Consider the following 7,020-nt stretch of genomic DNA (forward strand, 5'->3'; position numbering starts at 1 on the left):
ACAGGTAACATACCTCTGAACATAGTGGTCATGGACATTTACTGCAAGTCAAGCCTGTTTGTACCATCTTTTCTATCACTAGTAGAGCTAAGAAAGTTGTGCATGACAATTACCAGAAAAATTATACTAGAGAGCTTTGGTCCCATCCGTTTATTTCTGGTTTCTTAACTCATCTTCATTCTCACTTGAACTCAGTTCTGCGCCATGGTGCATTAATAGGAATTCCCCCCTCCCTGTATTTTAGGGTGACAAGATGTCCCAATTTTATAGGGGCAGTCCCATATTTGAGGCTTTGTCTTCTATAGGTGCCTATTACCCCCCACCCTGATTTTTCACACTTGCTCTCTGGTCACCCTACTCTATTTCTGGTGCACAGTCTTGGCCCTTTATAATATCTGCTGTTCTGTAAGAAGTGCTTCCCCCGCACCTCCTCCCAAGTAACTGCAAGGTACACAATGGAACTCACCGTGCAAGACAAGAGGAATTTTAAAGGGCTAGTACTACATTCCCCCAATATCTGTACAAAATAAAAAGACTAAGAAAAACAGTGTGCCACCCTCATATTAAGTTAACCCCTTGTACATTGTGCAGCTTCGTCTCCTCGAGAGGACGCTTCTCCACAAGGATTCTCCTCATGTCATCTCCCCCTGATACGGCTCATGCTGCAAACCAGAGCAATCTGCACAGCTAAAGAGCACTAGTCATTAAACATAATAAAGGGTGCCACTCATTATTCTAAGAAGAAGAAGAGTTCACAATGGGATGTCTGAGTTTTAAGGTCAGGGTATGGAAAAAGGCTACATTGTTTCTTGGGATCAAAGATGCCCTGCTTACTGAGAAGATTAGTAGGAAGTCAAAGGAGGAAAGTACCTACTTTGGTTGTAAAGTGGATTTAAAAAGTAACAGATGATATTGGTGTATAGAAGAGAAGGGCGGGGGGAGAATCACCAACTTGCACTTCCAGCTTGGGTTGAAAGATTCCTGCTTCTAAAGAATGAGTGGCCAGAGAAGGAGTCTTCACTCAAGGGAAAGTGAGTGATGACTCCTCAGCATGAAGTAACTTGGCTGAACTCCATTGTTTTGGCTTCCAAAGTTGTATCTAAACTAAGATCTCACAGGAAATGGCTGCGTTGATGTTTTGCTGAGTTTGGTGTGGAATATAATAAACATGCTCAGGGATAAGTTTAAACCTTCAAAACTTAAATTCAGATCTTAAGTTGAAGCCAATGGACACATATGCAGTTCTGTACTGCTTCATGTGACACTTTAAGTAAATACTTAATGAGCTAATTTGCATATGGCCATACATTTCTGCTTATTGTTAATAACCTTTCCAAAGCAAAGGTTGGGTTAGGACATGGAGCTGCACAAAACATGGGAGCTGTTAGATTGCGGGCAGGAGATACTGGGCTAGAGGGATGTATGCTGGGTGTTTAGGGTGCTTGTATACATCTGAGATTTTCATCAGCATTTAGCGGCCAACAGGGGGAAGGAACTAGCTCCTGGCTGCAGTGCCGCTGTACACACAAGATTCAGGAACACAGACAGAGCTGTCAAAAGCATGTCACACCGGATGAGACACTTAGAATAATTATGAGTAGAGTTGGTCCTCTAAATTAACCCTGGACCTGCAGTTACACTCTGAAAATCCATTCTAAGAGTGGCATTGAAGGTTCCATGTCCATAGTCTCTGAAAGACCCCAGCTCAGATCAGCAGAGTTTGTTAAAACAAAACACCATCCACCCTGCTGAAAGGGCATGCTCAATTCTGAAAAGCCAAGATGCAGTCTTCCTGACTAACACATCACATCATGATTAACACTAAACAGTTACCCGTATGTTCCCATCCTGCACGCCATCACACGGAAGGGAACAAAGTAACAAAACGGGTGGCCCAGGGTCTGGAACCCTGTGCAAGGCTAGCCTGCAACTATAGCATCAGGCTTGGAATAGAAAGAAAAAAATAGTGTCTCATTAAGGCTTCAGTCTCCAATTATATCCCTGTCCCTTTAAGGCCTTGGCCTGTTTCTAGGAAGAGGGAGTTGGGTTTCTCTCAGCTGTGGGTCTTTAAAGAGCCTAGTTCAACCCCCTGGCAGGTTCCTGTCAGACCTTCTAAAAAGACAAATGAGAAACCAAACAGACGTATCTGCAGGCCCCTTCAAGCAGAGTGCAGTCCTCTGGCAGAGAGGAAGCAGTCTGCTGGCCTCTCACTCAAGCTTGCTCTGAAAGGCTTCTGCTCCGCTCCCGCATTGACTGGAGCAAAAAAAAAATCCATTCTCCTTCCCTCCTTCCTCTCCACTTCCTTTTCCTGTTTAAACACCCCAGGGACCCAACCCTTGGCTACTGCTTAGCTGCAGCTGAACTCCCTACCCCCACGCATGGAAGTGTCTCAGAACCTGTAGCTGCAGACTTTCTGCTATCGTGATTCGGGGGTGGCGGTGGGCAATAATCAGAGCCCGCTGTCTGTGTTCTCTTGTGACACCTACTCCCCATATGGCTAAGTAATGCAGGCCGAAAGGTGGCTAAGATTGAGGAGGAGAAGCATGGTTTGTGGAGTGTTGTTCCCTGTGAAGATACCTATTTATAATGTGGCCATTCAATGTTCCTGTGCTGTGTTAACAGCACAAGCAAGGGAGCGGTTCTCAGATCAGAGACAGCGACGGAGACCAGCCTGGGTTGTTTCTAATTCATTGCTGTGCTGTGACAGCCCTTGTAGCACCGAATGAGGAGCCGCTGGGCTTCAATTAACAATGCTGTGGATGTGTGAGCTGGAAGAAGCAGCCAGCTCGTTCTCAGCCTCACTGTCTCTACAGGGCTAAACGGAATAGAAAGAACGTGGGTTTCGTCTCGAACATAAGCCAAACTACCTGACTTTCACACAGAGAAAGCAGATTGTAAAAACTGTATCTTTACTCAAGCAGCCACTTTTCTGACTGTAACCATATTTTAAAACTCAAGCCCACTTCAACACAGCAGGCTCAACTGATCAAGAGCAGTTTCTACCCCATTTTAAGCAAAATATATATATTTCCTTATGCTCTGTGCTTGCTTTGAAGGCTCCTTGATTGATGAAGTGGGGTAGCTGTATTGAATGGACTTGAGAGATGGGTCAACCTGAAGAGGGCTCACCCAGATGAACACCAGCCCCCCATCCTGCTGTCTCACACACCTACCTATGTGGGAGGAAAGCTCTAAATAGTCTAAACTTTTGCCACCCTTTTCCTGACCATCCCTTATGCACTGTATGTTTTTTTTTAAAAAAATGAAACTAGAGCAGTAGCTCACGAGAAAGTTTGAACCAACTCAGAAACTTATGAACTGGAGCTGATTTGCTGGTTCCATTTCAGTGGGTTTAATGAATCCTGAGGAGGTATTTTACCTCATTCTATACCATGTTGCTTTTACAACAGGGCCGTGTAATAAAATTGCACAGAAACATATTATGGTTCACAGTTTTAAAGAATGAAGCAGACTTTTCTCCAACCCTCTCTTTAAAGATGAAAAATGAAAGGTGTGTTCTTGGTCCCATATTTGGTTTTAAAAGATATGTAGTCTCTCACTAGAAAATATGGGGAAAACTGTAGCTGGAATGTAGAATTTGACTTTGTGATAGATAGATAGATAGATAGATAGATAAAGTCAGTAGACAGCAATATAAAGTTACATAAGATACACTTTATTAAAGTTTAAGCTTGTGCTTCGAACTGGCACATTTTAGGGTAAAGAAAGATACTTTGTACTTTAAACAAGATTAGTTAAGGTTAAACCTTTGTAACTTAATTAACTTTAAAAATTAAAGCTAAACTCATTTTAGAAGGTAATAAAATACCTATTTCCTCATAGGATCAGAGGATTTTTGAGCCATTATGGAAATTCGAACATTTACAGTGGAGAGTAACACTGCCATCGTTAGTAGCAAAACAACGTATACTATACAGAGACAAAGGAATACATGGCCCCTGCCCCAAGGTAGAGTTTACAATATAAGGTATAAACTTGCAATCAAATCTGTGTGCCCTTGCACCCAGATGGAATGCTGCTGACTTAATGATAACACAACAGATTCACCTGGTTTGATCCAATTGCAGAACTAGGGTGAGAACAGATAAATTAGCACAAAAATTTGGACAACCCCACACCAAAGCTGCAATTTTTATTTTTTTTAAAGGGGTGGGCAACTGTATTTTTATTCAAGTGGCTTAGCACGAACAGCTCCGGTGGAAGAAAGTTAGTTTTATGAAGGCATCTGAACAAATAGGGTCAAGTAAGGGAGAAGTTACAGAAAAAGAGTGGGAGAAGCATCAAGGAGCTATTTCTGAACCTTGTGAATAACTGGTCCCTAATCAGAAGGGAAAGATGCATGCGGCCAGGTCCTTAATTATACAAGTAGGCCTAGCTCCACCGCCTTCAATGCAGCTACAGTGGTTTACACCTGTAACAGGACAGAAGACTCCATTCCCACCTTGGGAGTTCCTCACAAACAAACAGTCTTTGATGCCTTTTTTTGGTTGGTTGTGACTTCAGAGTTTCATTTACTACCTTCCCTAAACCACCACCACCTGCGTGGCACATTTACAGCATCTCCTAGCCCTTTATTTAGCACTGGGGCCCCTCTTCATCTGGCCTTTGCTAGCCTTCCCCCTCTTTATACTTCCTTCCTGTTCTTTTAACTAGCCTCCCCAGCTGGTGGGATAGTTAGCACCTTAGCTCATCAGCCCCCAGGCTGCTTAGGCATTAAGTACTCTCCTCCTCATTCAGGCCTTTCCTGGTGGAGCTAATTAATACTTAAATAATCAGAGTGCTCAGTCAGCCACTGGCTTTTCCCACTGTTACATCACCATGTTAAGATTTGGGGGCATACTGCAATAGAGAGAGAGGAAGAATGGGTAAATTTTGCCATATACTTTCATGAATAATGACATGTTTCAGAGTAACAGCCGTGTTAGTCTGTATTCGCAAAAAGAAAAGGAGTACTTGTGGCACCTTAGAGACTAACCAATTTATTTGAGCATAAGCTTTCGTGAGCTATGCATCCAATGAAGTGAGCTGTAGCTCACGAAAGCTTATGCTCAAATAAATTGGTTAGTCTCTAAGGTGCCACAAGTACTCCTTTTCTTTCTACTTACATGAATGTAATTTCTTACAATTTTACAAGTGCTACACATTTCTGTCACAGAGCTAAAAGGGAAATGATAATAAGGTACTATGGATCCTAACCTGCTATTATTGAAGCCAGGGGGACAAAACTGCCATTGACTTCAATGGTGGAGGATCAATCCCTATCAACATGAACAGATCTCTCTTTAAAAAGTGATGAAACTTGCACTTGCAAAGCAGACACCATATTCCATGAGACTGTTTGATGCTGCTTAAGTCAGACTAGAATGTTTAAATATTTTTCTGTGTCACTGAAGCCTTAGAGAGAGCAGCTACGTCTCTCGAGAACAGGGGTTATATTTCTTACTTCTGAAAGGTGATTTCATGCTTCAGGAAGTAAAGAAAGTTTGCACATTGACAATATAAATGCAGATGGATCCCATAATGACTGACACCAGAGGTCATGTGAGTGGAGTGTCATTTCTACTCCCAGTAGATCACACAGCCAAACAAATTAATGGCTGTTTAGGAATTAGAAAAGTCAGAGTTCTGACAGCTCTGTCTTCCCCCTAAAATTGGTTGTTCAGGAGCCCTCCTTGAGGTCTGGTCAGTCTACTCCTTGAAATTCTCTCTTTTAATAGACACTGAGAGCCAGTGACAACCCTCCGCCCCATACCATCTCATGCAAACACATTTCCTTCCCTCAAAGGACATCAGTGGCAATGAAAGAAATTGACCAATATATAGAACAAAGAGTAAAATCCAGTGTCAAAGAGCTGCTAATTTCACAGATCTGTCAACACTGTCCCAATACAAATTGTATGTCATAAAATGATGCCTCTTATAATGAATATCATCTAAAGGAAGAAATTTGTTAGTTTTTTTTTCTAAAACATGCACACACAAAAAGTGATACAGATGTTCTTAGCAGGTAGGCTTTGCACTATAATATTTGTGCTGCATTCATGAAAAAGGAATTTGCCAATACAATGGAAAAGCTAATGAGCTACAGCACAAGATTATGACAAGTGATAAAGAGTTTTCAAGTCAGCAGTTTTCCCTGAAGTATATTTTTATACAAAAGCCTTTCTTCCTACTGAATAAGAATCAGAAGTTAACTCCCATCACATTGTAATGTAAGGCAACTCACCTTGTGCCAGCATCAGGTTGCAGCTGGTGCCTCAGTTTCCCTCTTGCTGCTGGTCTTCCCCAGACTGGTAGAATGATTTGATCCTCTAGCCAAATCAATAGGAATCCACCCAGAACAAGCCAGTCTTTCTACAAGGGCCTGTCCTCATCTCCCCACTTTATTAAGGGGTTTCCTCCCACTGTTTCTGGAAGCCCCAACCCTTAACAGGGATCAGTGCTTACAGTCTGTCTCTACTCACAACAGTGCTATATTGTATCACTGCATTTTTCATTCTCTTATTTTATCCCTCTCCAGGGTCCAGCTACATCTTCGCTCCCCATAGGCCTTTCCCCTTTCTGAAAGTACTCCACTCCTCTCCTTCCACGCTAAGGAAAGCTTTCTTATATCTTATTTCCTCACCCATCATGCATTGCAGACCAGCCTACAACTCCCAGATATCATTCAGGGAACTACAGTTCCCAGAATTCCCTTGTTCCATGCCAAACCAGAATCTTCTGGCTTTATTCAAGCCTGAAAAAAAATCCCTGCTTTAGCCTTTTAGTCTTGATTTCCATATCTGTCATCACAGGGACACTGTGACAATTAATGAATGCATGTAAAGCACTATTTAAGTACCAAAATATACATAAAGTACACAAAATGCTTCAGCTAGACCAGCCTCTCTCACAACCAGTGGTTCATGACACGTACAAGGGTCACAAAGGATAATTGGTAGGGGGGTTATGATGACTCAGTCACTGATCATTTTATTACAATCTAAAGCAAAAAATCAC

The 7,020-nt window shown here is 42.2% G+C and overlaps 1 long non-coding RNA gene across 1 annotated transcript in view; it reads right to left on the reverse strand.

Moving 5' to 3' along the window:
• Positions 1-6,613, reverse strand: part of LOC142073451 (uncharacterized) — a 251,403-nt gene extending 244,790 nt beyond the window's left edge. Inside the window, exon 1 of the long non-coding RNA XR_012670356.1 lies at positions 6,248-6,613. This is a non-coding gene — a long non-coding RNA (uncharacterized LOC142073451). The remainder of the gene's footprint in view (positions 1-6,247) is intronic.
• Positions 6,614-7,020: the final 407 nt, after the last annotated feature.

The sequence above is a fragment of the Caretta caretta genome, chromosome 10 (assembly GCF_965140235.1).
Source record: "Caretta caretta isolate rCarCar2 chromosome 10, rCarCar1.hap1, whole genome shotgun sequence".
NCBI lineage: Eukaryota > Metazoa > Chordata > Testudines > Cheloniidae > Caretta > Caretta caretta.